This window comes from Callionymus lyra, chromosome 13, assembly GCF_982586985.1.
Source record: "Callionymus lyra chromosome 13, fCalLyr1.hap1.1, whole genome shotgun sequence".
Taxonomy (NCBI): Eukaryota; Metazoa; Chordata; class Actinopteri; order Syngnathiformes; family Callionymidae; genus Callionymus; species Callionymus lyra.
Genome location: NC_141830.1, coordinates 10,320,670 through 10,336,953, shown reverse-complemented (window position 1 = coordinate 10,336,953; position 16,284 = coordinate 10,320,670). Strand labels below are relative to the sequence as shown.

Here is a 16,284-nt window from a genome sequence, read left to right as displayed (position 1 = left end):
TCATGTGGCAAGCTTTCAAAAAGTCAGCATGGAAAAACTAAAGGTTTATAAACGATGCCTTTTGAGTCTTAAGCCACAAGGTGATCAGGATTTCCTTTGGATTAATGCATGAGCTCCGTATTAAGAACTCAGCTTTATATTATTATATTTAGACCTGTTTATATATATATATAATATATATTAAATAATAATAATAACATAAGTTGAATACATGTATCATTAACCAGCCTTGCTCTGGTTTTTAATGCACATGTAAAATACATCTTGTACGACCTGATGACACGCAGACGGCTCAAAGTAGTATATGTTGCTGAGACGCAAAATAAGAAAACCCATAACTCAGACCCTGGTCCGGCGGTGGCGTGGGCGGCGTGGATGGGAAAAGGGCTTTTAGCATGCAAATGTACGCTTCTCTCGCTGCCAGCTCATCCCCGGCAGAAGAAGACGCACATACGGTTTTTATATGAGTAATAAACTCATTTACATTTTCTTGTGTTACCTGACGAAACATTGTGTCAGGAAAGCAAAGTAGCTTCATTTAAAGTCAGACATCATGTTCCGTCATTAGCGCTAACACGACCTGCCCTTGTTAGCGTCCGTGACTCGCGAGTGAGACTTGAACGAGCCAAGCCATCAAAACAGGAGAAGTTGGCGTCTCCGTGGAGCCGGAAAACAGGTGAGAGACTTATTTTAAGCTTTATTAAAAAAAATTACAAAAACAAAAAATTACTTTGAGAAGAATTGCTGCACATTCAACGTATTATATTAACAGTTCCCCAGGTTTTATTCAATTGCAAAATATTTTCAAAAGTAGAAAATGAGCAGCTCTCAATGAAAATGTATTCACTCAGAACAGAAAGTAACAGAAATGAAAGTCAAAATATTCCACAAAAGATCAACTTTAAAAGCAGCTGGACTGTATCCTCTTGTCCTTAGCCATTTCAGAGATCTCACCGGATTTTATTGTTCCTGTGGCCGTAATAACTGTTAAGCTGCCAGAAGTTTAATTGAAACAACAACATAAACACACACCTTTGAATATTTTGTTATATTAATTGTAATAACATGATTGTAATTTAAAAAAAATTAAATATAAAAATCCCATTCCCGCCAACAATAATAAATTTACGATAAAAATAAAACATTATTTGTTAAAATGCTGTTGAATATAGATATAAAACGAATATAAACAACAATATATATCCGTCTATCGATTTCATGCACCCCCCCACCCCCCAACAATAGAACACTAGTATTAATATGCAATAAAGGAAAGGGAAGCTTTCCTTATTGGAAATAAAAAATAACGAGCCGCAAGCGACTGTTAAACATTTCAAATAAAACATGCTCTTGGAGAACAGTTGAGCAGCACATGAAACAAGAATGTTCAATATTCAAGCAAAGCATCGTCTCAAACAAAAATCCTAATTAATAATACAAATAGTTGCTTTGCTTTTTTTAAGAGAGCAACACAACATCCAAAAAAAAGGCCTAGGTATTGTGCTAACGTTGTTTCGGGTCGTGTCTGAAATGACTTTTTGGCAAACGGCAAAGGGAAAAGGATTGAAAAATAAAGTAGATGGCTATAGAAATTGAGATGAATATTAAGGATTTCCGACACATTCCGGATTCTCATTCCTGATCCCATTAGAATAAAAGAACCTTTTTTTTTTTTTCATCACGACTCGACTCTTGGAAATGTTGAGCATCAAAAGTAAAAATTCAGAACCCGTCTTGGATAAAAGCCAGAGTGACGCCTACGGAGAATACATACAGGTTGTTTTTAAAGCCGCTTTGTTTCGAGAAAAAGCATTATCTTTCCTGGTATGTCTTTCTTCTGAGCTCCATCCTTCTTCCCTCCATTAATACTCGTGCGGTTGTGTAGAGTTTTAATAAAAGCGAGGCTTTTTTTTTTTTTAAATGCATTATCTTCTGGACCATGCGAGCGCTCGGTCTGATGTGGATATCCGTCTCTCAGAGATACTGTATACCCCCGGAGGAAGCGTCGTCGCTTTAATCTAATTTGATGACCCAACGTTTTGATTGAGTTGGCAACTGATTAACCTCTCCCTTTGTATTTCCTGCACCTCTCTCGTCGCCGGGACGGAGCTTCACAATTGTCAGCAATCGGCTGCATGTGTCACCGGGCTTGACGCATCGCTCCGGCGCCGGCATGTCACGGGCGCGCTCCTCCGAAAACCCACGGCTCGAAACCAGCCATCTCCGGGCCGACTGAGGGGCAAATGAGGATGACGGCTGAGTCACCCATTAGCCCAAAATTAGAACCATCCTTCCACCGTTCAAGACAAGGCCGCCGGCGAAAGCCACGCAGTCGAAGCCATTACGGAGAAACACGCGCTAAACTGATTTTCGCTCTGCAAATACCATTAGCCGCTGCGCCGAGATTATAAATATCCCGGACTGCCAATCCAAAATGGGCCTCGAATAGGAAACGTTGAGGAGAAAAAACTCCTGCATCAATATCGCAGGTTTTCCACGAGATGCCACGGGGGAGACGAGGATAGTTAAATGGTAACAACTATAGAAGATGAAGGAATAAACAGAAGGCAGGAGATACAAGAGTCGCTGCCAGAGGAGCCGCGCTAAGATGTACGATTATAGATACGCAGTGAGATGGATTGTTGTGGTTCCCTTCGGGCGGGAGAACGCGAGAGCGGCTTTACAGTATCTGGTGTCGTCTGCGGCGCGAGCTCCGAAACAGGAAGTGGTCGACCCGTTCTCTACAGTCATGTCAACAGTGAGCGTACGTGCACAACGTGAGAAAAACACAACCAGAAAACCTAAGTTAACAAAGAGAAAAAAAAAAAAAGTTTTCTGCTAAGCGAGCTAAATCAGAGTTAAGGTAAGGTAAGGTAAGGTAAAAGGTAAGGTAAAACTTAATTGATCCCTCAGGAGGTCTCCTTTGGGAAATTGTTTTTTTCAGCCAATACATACAGCAATTTTTTATAAAAAATCAAAATTAAATCAATCAAAATAAAATAAGAACAAGAGAAATAAACACGATGACACAATCTAAGTCTAAAGATAAAGACAAAGAACATAGATCAAAGAAAAACAAAAAAGACAAAGGATACAAAGACTAACATAGAACAGAACATCCAGATACTCTCACTCCACTCCTGCCCCCGAACTCAGAATTGTACAATTTAATAGCCCGAGGAATGAATGAGTCCCTGAGTCTATTTGTTTTGCACCTGGGTAGGAGCATTCGTGCACTTCATCTGCTTCTCTGCTCACTGATGACAGTGTTGAGAGGATGACTGTCATCGAGTTGCATGCTCTGTTGCTATGCAGATCACAAGGTTGCCACGGTGAATTGAACCATAAATACATGAACACTATAAAGATTAAGTGAGATATCTGGCAAGGATTTTTTTTGTTCTCCAGAACCAATAGACATAACACGATGAAACCAATTCAAATGTAGCCAAAAAATAAAGAAAATTAAAAACTTTTAAAGTTGGTGTTGATTTTGAACACATCTGTTTAAGAAAGCACTTAAATTTAACTCCTATACATTGTCAATCAGTCAGGGTTGGGATTATTTTCAGAGTAATATGTTCCTTTTTAGAGTCATAGACAAAAATGTTTGTTCATTTAATGTAGCGACTGGAGCTCAGTTGTCTTCGTCTTGGTACAAAAAATGTCCAAATATCTCCGTACTGCTCGTCTCTTGTATTGAAGCTTTCACATTTAACATTAAACACATTTAAAAAAATAAAAATAAATGTATTTTAAGCTGGTTTTTAGCAGTTGTACATGAACATGTATAACTCAATGTGTTGACATGTGACTGTGACAACACTTGTAGCTTGAGCTATACACAAGCTTAATTCAATTATACAGACATTAAAAAAAAACAAAAGGACAAGATGGACGTAACACACAAGCAGTATAGATCTATTTGGATGGTTTAAGGACGGACTTTTGGACGAAGATGAAGACGACGACAAGCGAGCACCAGTTGCTTAATTAAAATGAACATATATGTTTGTCTTTGTCCCAGATTACTGTGAAAAAAATCCCAACTCTTGAGTATAAAATGAGAATAAAATTTGAATTTTGGGTGAACTGCACCTAAATTATCCATGATTCCTACACGTGGCCCACTTTGCTAAAACAAAAGCCACCTCAAGTACAATAGTTACCGCGGTCGGTGCAGCTGCCGCGCTGCCCTCATGCTTCTCAGCAGCCCCTCCACACATCAGCCACTCTCTTCCACAAATGCCAACAAGCGTGTTGCCAAGCGACCGCGCATCCACTAAAACTGTCAACAACCCCAATCAAAGTTTCTGCATTTGTGTCAGGAAAAGAAGGACGGTTTGCGATTTAAAGTTTACAAATCCCTGTGATGATTAAAGGAGGCGGCGAGAGGTGGTGGTTAGAGGGGTTATTTTCGGGGAGTGATATGAATTAGAACAGAGCTAGAAATCAAAGAAGCGGAAACATGGACTGGTAAACAACAAATTAATGACGATCCCTGTGGATGTGAGAATGGAGAGACAAGAGAAAGGAGAGCAAACACATTCAAAAGTTCTTCCTGATTTTCTTTTAATCCGAGAGGAATCGAGGAATCAGACTTCATAGCTCAGAGTTACAGATTAATTTGTGAATGTAGGGCCACGTGTAGTTCAAATTATTCCCCATGATCCATCATGTTTGAAAATCTTTGACTCATATATCAATTGATCTTTATCATCAAACTCTCGCTTCAAACTTTGAAATTCTATCTTATATTCTGTACCTAAGATCAATAATTATTTTATTTTCAATTAAGCATTTCCTACTTTTTAGATCTTGTCGTTCTTGTCCGCCACTCTAGCTCCTCTCCACAAGTTTTTCTCCAAAATTGAGCTTCTTAAAGTCTCTTAAACAAATTGAACCCCACTGTTTGAATATCTTCAAAAGTGATATACATATTAATATGTATTTAACAATATTGATGTTTTTTTGCCCATAATGCTCGTTGATTATTTAGATTTTTTTTAGTGATAATGTAATTTTTTGGATCCCCTTTAGTTTTTTTTACTTGGTGTGTTGATTGGTTTGTATTGATCAATAGTTGAATTAAAATTATAAACCCAAATATATTTTACAATTGTATTAAAGTTAATTACTGCTATAGTATATTTTCAAATCACTCCTCTTACCCATTAAAAATTGTGTCTATGTTTATTCTTAATGTCTTATTCTTAATGTCTTAGCGTCTTTGTGAGTCCAAAAAAAAATAAATAGCTAAATAAATATGATGTTTATTATTATTATTACTATACCATTATACATTTCATAAAATGTGTAGTTAATACTCTAAAAACTACAAAAATGACCAAGCTGACCAATTATTTGACGGACCGTAAAGGGCATAAGGTTTACATTAAATATTGCAGTGGTTTTCATCCACTCCACCCTGCCTGCATTCTATTATTTACCCCTCTATATCTACATCAACTATTTATTATTATAACTAATATCCAACTTCTATTGATTTACATTCCTCTTCCCTCCAGCTCACACATCCTTCTCATTCTCTCCACTACTTTCTACATTATTTATCCTTGTGTGAAGCATCCCCATCACCAAATGAATCTTTGTAGACGGATTTAAAATCCTCGGGTGTTGAGGTTCTTCTGTCCTTACATTATTCATTGGTTTAATGTTTAATCGCATCCTCACAACCAACATCAAGGGTCCCGTGATAGAATTATAGAATTTAAGTTTGATTTCATGCAGCGTCCTCGAGCGCAGAGATCCGAAAGATCACTCCCTTGTTTGTTATACTTATCCGGATCCGCACTTGGCATCAGTCGACAGCCCGGTCTTGAAAGACTCGGGATGCGAAAAAAACGGTAATTACCCCTAAACCGAGCTGAAATAATGAACTTGTTAGCATGCTCAGCCTCTCGGCGTTCATTACCCCGCTCCCTGCCACGTTTCTGACAGAGCACGACCTGATCCCTTTTCATTCCCTACAGTTCAACAGGACCAAATACTGAAGGGAGACTGGTCCGGTCGTCGCTCACACACACACACACACACCAGCAAAACAAGACTAATTGGTCTGGTCACTGTCTCATGTGATCGCACGTGAAGAATAAAAGCGGAATCCATGGAAATCAGAGACTGGACGCTTAATAGAGAATGTGTGACAGTTCTGAGCAAACACACATTGTTCTTGTCACCAAGGAGATTCAATTATTCTTTTTTTTTTTATGACAGCGTTTCTTCTGGCAGAAAAACTGACTCGGATTATAAACGATTTTAAAATCAAAGCGCTCTCTGGGGACCTGCACAGTTGCCGGAAAAAAAAAAAAAAAAAAAAGTTAAAAAAGTCGCATCATTTGAGCGACAATGTGAACTTCCTGTTTGAAAACAACAGAAAACTATTTTTGAAAACTGTCATGAACTTACTAATTTTGACTCAGCTCATGTTTTACATTAATGTGCAAATTAGAAAACATCTGAGAGGCGAGATAAGGCTGGAGGGAGGTATCATTTTTCCGTGGTTCTGCTTCGCTGTCCTGCACTCTGAAACAAGGTGGTTATCTACAGACCCGCCCTGGCAACAAAGTAATAACTCTTTTGTTCTGCCAAACTTAGTTGGGAAATGTGTGATTATTATAGAATGACACCGCGTACAGACTTAATAATGTGGGTTGAAACATATTAGTCAGGAGTCGCACACTGTACTAACCATGTGTTCTTTGGATCAGTTGGATCTTGTTGATCTGTCAATAGCCAAACACGGACCTCAACAAAACTGTATCACATACCTCAACACAAGTGTTCTCATCAACTCTAGACCCTAAAGAAGTAATACTGTTTTTTATATAAGCTTCTGGCTCCCACTACTTGTCCGAACAGTGTAATAGAAATGTCCTCTACCCTCAAGCGCCATTGCCACATACCACATATACATTGGTTTAGAGATTAAGACGGTCAGGGGCTGAGATTTTCTTCTGGTCCAGCAGAGACCGAACACTAACTTATGGTACACAAGATATAGGTATATAAAGGTCTTTGGGCCACATTTAATGACTTGGCGGAAGAAAGTTTGTCCCAGGGGGCTTCATTTTGACACAAGCGTTGAACCATGAAATGTGTGTGATCTTTTGAAATGAATTTAAACATACATTAAAAAGAATCAGATCTTATGAAAAAGCTTGTTATGTTTTCGGACCGTGAAGTTACAGCCACCTGCTATAAGAAGAAATCACTTAATATTTATAAAAAGAAAAGCTTGAAATGGCCCAAAATTAGGGCCAAATATCCAAGAAACAGATCAACTTAAAGTAATTATTTGACACAAACAAGCGTGCTCAGAAGGACTACACATTACCCGGCACATTCAAGTCGTATTAGCCAGATGACCAATACATTTCATGTCTCATGGCGACCCGGGCAATCTGAAAGCCCATTACCCCCCCAAAACAATAAGCCATAAATTGCTTGTAAACATTTAGAGTAGAACTGTTGGTATAATGATCCCCAGGCCACATGATGACAATTAAACAACCAATCCTGGAATCTAAAGAGAACGTGAATTAAAAAAAACAACAAGTTAAATGAACTTACCAGGGAGTCGGAAGGAGAGGAAAACCTATCCAAGCCTAGTTACATCAGGACAGTCAAGGCAGTTCCACAACATGTGGATCGGTTCGTCAGCTCTCGCCACCCTGTGAAGGAAGAGGATCAGGGTTGAGGTTTCAACTGACTGAACATCCAAAGAGTAAAGAAATCCTGCATGTATGAAAGAAAGAAGAGAATACAGATAACCACGAGCGGAGGGAGAAGGTAGGTAGGTTGTGACGAGATATCCTGACCTTAAACTTTGCGAGAAACATAATCTACCTTGATATAAGCGCCACAATGCCATCAACAACTTTCCTAAATGCTTGTTTCTGAGGGTAACAGGGACTTCCAAAATACTCTAAAGAGAAGGTTAAGGTGTCTATGGTTACACTGGGATCATGCAACACCATCACGGGGGCCATTGAAAAAAAACAGAACCATATCGTCTGCAAGAAGCTCTTTATACAACTGGATTGACCCACAACCAGGAAAACACCGCCGTACTCGCCATCTTTCTAAAACTCCTAAAGCTGCCGGAGCTATAGAAATGTTTGACCGCGGCGGAGTTAATCTCTGCATAGTTGCTCTCAGATATGAAAATAGACGGTGGTCGTGGTGTTTGACTTGGCAACGCTAAACCTCTCCATTGTTTACACTGCAGTCTGGGTGTTTACCTCCTGAATGACCGTCCGAAATGTAATCAGCAATATTGATTGTCGTCCTGGTGTTCCGGCGCAATTGACACAACGCCGGACAAACACGGGGGGAGTGGCCGTCGGCGTTTTTTACTTGGCTGAAGGGGGAAAATCTGAGGCGGCTCACCTCTAATCTGTCTTCCACACAGCTGCCCGAGATGACGCTGGTCGACCACTCCGAGGGCATTTGGGACGCTCTATTCAAGAGATTTTTTTTTTTCCATGACCGTCATTAATATATTTATAGAGAGGAAAATAAAAACAATCTGTGATCGGCTGCAATTACAAGCTCAGTTGGTACAAACGTTTAATTATTTTAGTTTTTATTTTATGACAATAATTGCAAAGAAAACTTTGTGAATTCATTAAACATTAAATACATCAATTATAATTGCTATTCTTTTGTTGCTCTTTTAATCCATTTGTGAAAAAAATGAAACTTTGAGTCTTGATTATCTTTAAATGTCTAGCATGTTTTTGCCATGATTGTTCAATACTGGTTAGAAATTGACTAAAATAGTGCTTTTTGTAATTCACTTTTGTGGCTTCTGCTGCTCCCATTATCCAAACGTAAACTGGAAATCAATACTTATTTGTAATGTGGGAGGAAAGTAAATATTATCGGTGTTATAAACGGATGCTATTAGTAGTGTAGTTATACTGTTAGAGCCAATAATGTATTATTATTATCAGCATATTTCCTGGTAACTTAATTTCTAAGATGTATAATAGTTCGTCATTTTCAGCAGGGAGAAGCCACTTAAGTGAATTACAAAACTTTCAAAACCTTTATTACCTCTATTTTAGTCAATTTCTAACCAGTCCTGAATCATTAAAAATCGAATGTTATTTTTTTAAACTTATATATAGTCTTGTGTCATAGGGGCAGCAACATTCCAGGAAACTTCTCCAACTCCAACTAAATACCAATTAAATAAGTTAAACTAGGACCTGTCAAGTGGGTTGGCCCCAGAAACTACTTCTTTAGGACCTAACCAGGAGACCAACCGACAGAATGCACTGGTTCTTTTTTCGACTCTCTCAAACTAGTTTCACTTTATTCCTCTCAAACACTGTGATCTTACGCCTCACACAGGGTGAGGGGCTGATTTCTGTAAAATGGCGACAAACTTCGCACCAGCCGCTCTTGTGCCAATTGTGGCGAGCAATTATCGTGGGTTCTATCTGGTCGCCGCTAAAGAGATTTTCAGGAAGCGTAATGGAAGCAGCTGGGCAGCATGTGGGTTAATGCGGTGGCAGTGCATGTGGAGCATAAGTGCCGCTAAGCTTAAGCGATCAGAGAGTCGTCGATGCGGCAGTGCCTGCCCCTCGATCGCCCAGGACCCCGCGGCCGTGCACTTTCCTTCCCCTCGGCGCCGCCATCAACGGCAGCGGCGAGGCCATCGCTGGCCCACGCGTCATTTGCCCAGTCTCTCTCCGTGGAGCGGTGAGCGACTGTGTGAAGGCCTTTTAAGTGGGCTTTTGTGTGAGGACCCTTGATTGGACTCCACTACAGAAAGGAGCGTTAATGAACACTACTTGTCGCAGTCACAGTTCTCTTCACAGATCCATCTAACATCATTGTGAGCCAACGGAACAGTGCGACCTGAGCGAAATGGGCTCTCTATTACTTTTAGCGCCCGCCGGACCGCTTCGCCTGCCGGGGGTCAGCAGCTTAATGGAGGCATCTTTAAGCCCAGTTGATTCCACCTCTGACACATTTTCCATGAAATTAAACTGGCAAAGAGTGCGGCGGGAATAAGATTACCAAATTATTACCAGTTGATGAAGAGGAACTGCTCGGTGGCTCTATTCTGTGAAGCGAACGCATCTGATTTGTCGGGAAAAGGTAGGCTGTGTTCTTGTGGCGTTAGCTCATGCAACAAGGGTGGGGCTTCAACTTAGTTTTGCTGGGATATGGGAATGGCAGCAACATGTGCTAAACTCTAGGTAAAAGATCGTGAAGTTTAAAGGGCTGCACAAGGAGGCAATTAACACTTTTTGAGCTTAACTCGAGACCCCAGTGGGGGAAGCAGAGAACAGGAAAACAACGCCCACACCATGTGACCTCCGCTAGAGAACATTTGAATAATTAGACAATTTAGGAACCCTCTCGGTGGGGGACTGGAGACACAGGGAACTTGAAAGAACAATTTGGCCGGAAAGAACGACCTCCTGGGAGGGAAATTTGAATTAAATACAGCGAGCATTCTACAGCTCGGGACCATTCTGTCCGGGACTGTCAATCTGTGAAGTCGCCAGAAGAAGGGGTCCGGTCCGATCGTTATTCTTTGACTTGAAGCGGCAAATAAAGCGACCCGTTGGTACTCTGGATTGTTGATCTTTCTCCACAAATCGAAGTATAAGATTCGGGACGGAAGTGAAGTTGTCTTTGATCGACGGAAGTGACGCCGTGTTTGATCCTTTTAAAGGGAACGTCAGAAGTTTCTAAGTTAGGAGGCAAGCCAATATGAATAATCATGACCAGAAGTAGACACCTCTTTTTACTAGCAACTGCTTCCCTATACCAGGTAGATCAATTACAAGTATAATAGCCTTTTATCTCTCATCTTGGTGCATTTCAATGAAAATGCTGAATTGATGGTGTCACAGCTTTGATTGTGGTAGGCCCCAGTAGACTCTGGTGTCACAGACATCAGAGCCTGAGGCGCTGTGGGGATGTCAGCATGACTCCTGCTGTCGCAATTTGAGGAGGAAGGACGGATGGAATACCAAATAATGGGCGGAGGGTTGAACCCACATGTACACACACATATGAACATACACCAGCATGAGTCCCGTTGTAGATGAGGTGACATCCTGGTATCTCTGCTTGGTGCTCGACCCCTAACCGGCCCTCCAGATGGCCCCGGTGTCGACGCCACACCCCAACTCAACCTCCTAACCCATCATCCATGTTCCTGGCACTCCTGCACCACGAAGGAGTCAAGGTGTCATAACACTGTCTGTTTGTGTGGTTGCGATTGAAGCTAGCAAATCTCTTAACTCAGCCATGGATGTTAAGGTTAGGGGTGTAAAGAAATATGGATACGGTTAATTATGTTCGTTTTATTCAAAAAACCATATGGACTTCTTATATATAACAGAGCTTATTGTTTCTGATGGTTCAACTTAACATCTTCAACTGATACTAAAGCTTTGTTAATGTGAGATAAGACCAAACACGATTTTGGCGATATGTTACGCTTGCTACCCAGAGAACTTCCCAGCTGTCTCTCAAAGTAGGTCAATCTGCTCGAGAGGGTCTTAAAGTAAGTCAAGAAATCTTCCCTCTCCATCACCACAAAACCTGGTTAAACCCTTCAATTTGTTGCCCGCGTTCCAATTCAACTTGAGTGTGTTATGCTAATAAGTTGTTACTTCAAATAAATTCACTTGAAGTTGTGTTTTAATTGTTGTAGCACAGTGGATACAGTATTACTTTTTAGCAAATTACCTGATCTTAATATGTTTTACAGCTTGTTACCTTTTCTGCAGTTATGTTTTATAATTATTTTATTCTTTAAGAGAAAATCAGGTTTCACAAAACCTTTTTGCAATGACTTTAAATCTTCAAGTTCAAAAATAAATTCAAGAATATAGCACTAAGCCTTAAATTACCAAAATTAAATATAGAAGGATCAGTAAAAAATTCAGTAAAACTTTTTTCAAGCATGATGTTACACATTTACAGTGAAAAATTAATATAAAAAATGGTCTACATTCAATAATATCAGAAAATACAAATTTAAACACCAGTGTTAAAATGTCCTTTTTTTTAATCAAATATATAAAAAACTATGTAAACATGAATTTAGTCCAAAAGTAAATGATACTATTGAATCTCCTCAGTGTAACTAAATATTTCATAACATATTGAATGTTGAAAAAAAAAGAGATTTATGATTTTACAATCTTAAAATAAATAAATAGGTTTTAAAACATATCAAAAGAATAATGAAATATATTCAGGCTAATCAAACATATCTTATTTTAAACAAAACTATTGAATGAAAAAATTTACAGCAACATAAGATCATAAAGAATTTGTTGTAAAAGTGTAATCTTTTGGATTCATATCAATGACGTCATACTATCTGCAGGTACAGATTGTTTCATACGAAACCAAGAGGATTGATTACACATGCCTGAGTTAACACGATCACAACATTATCAGATCAGAGACAAATACTTCTTGTCCAACTTCATCATAACCTGATGCAAGGTACATTAAAAATGTGCACCTGTGGGACAATGTAAGTGCCAGCTCCATAACAGACCCTCGGGCGAACCAACTGGCGCTGGAACACATCCTATTCTATTTCTGGAATAGTGGCAAGAATAAATGAACGATACCGGAGAGAGAAAAACCAACAATAGTATCGAATGATAGTGACGTCCGCCTCTATTATCGCTGTGACTGTATTAAATTTAGCACAACTTAAAGTTTGGCTTTCCTCAGAGCACACGGCGAACTTGATCCACGGTGAGGCGAGCGGATCTACAATGACTTCTTTAAACACTTCTGTCAAAGGAGATCCAGGGCACAGTTGATAGATTTGTGTTGTTGGTAACAAGTTGACTTATTGCAAGCTACCAGTTGAACCAAAGAACCAACTGCTTTGTTCTCTTACCAGGCTGTTAATAACCCAAAAAAAAAACAAATATCAAAGTAACCAGTAGGAATACAGTTAACCAGTGTTATTGGCTTATTGACACCATTAACATCTGTTTTTGTTCAAGATATGATTTGGATTCATTGCCTCTCTACTCAAAGCCTTCACCTCGCACACACCAGCATGTCCTTTTGAAACGCACACCATTACGTGACGGCGTTACCGACTTCACAAAATAACAATCAGATGATTGATCTTGCTGCTGCGTTAATGAGTCATTATATGTACGAAGTCATTAGCCGCCTGATAATGAGGCTGTTAATTAAAACAAAAGACTAGCCAGCGTCACAAATTCTAGTCAGTTAACACACTTGTAATGTTTCCCCAACGATAAAAGGAGGCTCATGGTTGAAAGTTGGTTTTGGGAAAAGTGCGTCTCTCTATGGTACAGTCAAGCAATGTCGGCTTAAACACGCCATGGTTCTACACCGCCAAGTTTTGATCCATTAGGTGCAGAAAATAGTCAAAGGTAGGGTTAAGATTAGCCCTTTGATGTAGCTCTTTTGAGTCCAAGTAAGCCGTTTTGGCCAATTGAGCATAGGCCTGGGTCTACTGGACAACACCTCAGTATTACCCTTGGAATTCCTGGAGGACGTTTGATGATGAAAAGGACCTCTAGAGTAGGACTTTTTTTCGCTCTAAATATCACATTGCATTGCGAGAGTTGCGTTGCACTCCAGAGTCTGAAGTTACCATTAGCAGTTCCTAACATGAATAAAAGAAGACCAGTCACAGAGCTTTTCCCAAATTGTTTTGATGCGTAAGAGCTTTCTTGTTTATAGTCTTGATCTACGACATGCCATTACGGCTGCAGCTCTAGAATATTTTGGTTAAGAAAACTTGTGCTAGCAAGGCACATCTTCAATGTATATGAGGCCAGTTTACTGTTGCAGAAGTGCCTGAAGCAAGATTAGAGCAGGTTCCTTCCACTTTTGGCCCAAATGACTCTCCTAGCGCTGCCCTGTTGTAGGTCAGAACAAAATCCTGAGCCAGAAAAGTTTATATACCAGCGCCTCTTGGCCATCGACCCCCAAACCTTGGCTCTTGCTGTTAGTTTAATTCATAGCGCTCATGACTAAACGTCTCTGTACTTTAAAATGTAATAGAATTTGATAGATTTCTGCAAAATCTTCGGCGCACCAGGAAGTTTAGTTGCAAAGAAATGTCAGGAAGTCAAAAATAAACTGACTGCAGAGAGAGTGGTAAACTACATCAGAGGAGAATCTGCTTCATCGGGGGAGTCGAACTCCCCGCGGGGATTTGGAGGGAAAGAGCGTTGTAAAAATAAATTTTGAGTAAACGCGAAAATAATCAAGTAAAGAAAATATATAGATACCAAAAAAAAGTCATGACAGGGAGCCACCTTAATTCTACAAGATCATTTATCAACATAAGGAAATAAGCAGCTTAAAATTAAACTATAATTTGTGTCATTTAATTAGGTGTATGGAAATGTTCAAGATATATCTTGTGTACATTGAGAACAAATTGAATGCACATTTTTGTGTGTTTTTTTTTTATCCGCTAGCATAAAAAAGTCTGACATCTACTGCTCATACTAATCAAGTGACCTCACTAGAAGCCGCGACTCGATACTATTCCGGTTTACTAATCCATCTTCTCCGGCTAATCAGGGATCAGGTCGTACCCAAGTTCACCAAACCTCTACTTAAACAGAACCATGAGTTTAACCCTTTTATCACTGCAATTCTGCACAGTATATAGTATAGTAAGTAAGTAAGTAAATTATATTTGTAGAGCGCCAGACCAGGGTCACAAAGCGCTTAAACAATCAAAACAAAACTCAATAAAATATATACTTAAAAGATCAAGATAACAGAGAGGAAGAGGAAGATCGTTCCAAAGTTTAGGAGCAACAGCCTGGAAGGATTTCTCTCCTCTGGTCCTGAACCGTCTTCACAGACCTCAGAGCCCGGGCTGGGGTGTAAGGTTGGATCAGATCACTGATGTAAGGAGGAGCCTGACCATGAATGATCTGAAAGTAAGAACTAGAATTTTAAAGTTGATCCTGAAAGAAACTGGCAGCCAGTGAAGAGTTTTAAGGAGCGGAGAAATGTGAGTTCTTCTACTAGAGCAGGTGTGCCTGTTTTTACATTATAATGACAGTTTCTTCAGTTATCCAACATAACTGCGAATGTAATAAAGGTCCAAATGAAAAAAAAAAGAGAAAATGTAAATAACAAAATAATGAATCGGGGTGTTATTCAGGATGAACGCTCAAAACCTTGAATATGCATATCAAGTCATGCCCAAGGTTAAAGTATCGCCAACCTATTTTCCTTGTTCAGTAGTTACTGTGTTTGTAAAGGGTTGACTTAGTTAGCTTAGTCTAGTCCTGCAGGTCACAGAGCCACAGATGAGTGCCCACGGCCTCAAGAGTTCGGTACTGTCCGCCCTTGTGTGCTGGGTCACCTGCTCCAGCAGCACGCCTCAAACCACTTTTCCCTTTTCGTGCCACTTGTAACCAGCCAGACACAAGCAGCGGCGAATCCCTACGGCGTCGCAGTTTCACCGCTGTTGTATCGCTGTGTTCCAGGGTAGTGGGATTCAAACACGGGTCACAGAGCTCACATCAGGGTTCACCAGAGAGATGGTGCACGGAGCTGGTGGCGATGTTATGATCTTGCCAGGGACTGACATTGTGAGCAAAGTGGATTCAGGCCCGCTGGCTGCATTTTCCCGGGCCCTTGAACGCAGCAAAAGAGGCTGAAAATGAGTTGGCAAGCGAAGGAAAGGCAGACACGGTTTGAAACAATGTAACAGTCGTCTTAATCAAGGATGTAATTAGAGCCTCAACCCAGGATTACAGGGAGCAAAATCAATTACCGCAACCATTAATGGACTTATCGGCAAATAAATAAGATTATTTTATAGCGGCTTCACTTGGCTTTTTCAAATATCTTGGGGCCAGTTTTTGGTTTACCGATATAGGCAGAGAAAAACCACCCTAGTGCTTATTTGTATCACTCAGAGAGGTACTGGAGCCAATTTCAACTGTTGTGGCGAGAAACTTCAATGAATAAAATATACCAAGAAAAGTATTACAAAGGAGATTTAAGTGAGATACTTTCCGATCCTGTGTTCACGAGCTATGAAAGTAAAAACATGTTGTGTCAAATCGTTAAAATGTTATACGTAGAATTAATAATTTTTGGTACATTTATAAGTGGAAAGTGCCTACCGTCCGAGTCGGCTAGCTTATAAAAAAAACTGTTTAAAATCAAGCTACCGTTAAACACCAGATTGACACAAAACAAACTGTAGTTCTGTAGTGAAACCCTAGTACTCGTAGGGTTACAATT

General features: G+C 39.9%; 1 protein-coding gene across 1 annotated transcript in view; it reads right to left on the bottom strand.

Annotated features, from left to right (window-relative positions):
- fut8b (fucosyltransferase 8b (alpha (1,6) fucosyltransferase)) overlaps positions 1 to 16,284 on the bottom strand; it is a 115,185-nt gene that overhangs the window by 73,871 nt on the left and 25,030 nt on the right. The window contains exon 2 of the mRNA XM_087805763.1: positions 7,594 to 7,694. The gene's annotated coding sequence lies outside the window, so the exon portion shown is untranslated. The remainder of the gene's footprint in view (positions 1 to 7,593; positions 7,695 to 16,284) is intronic.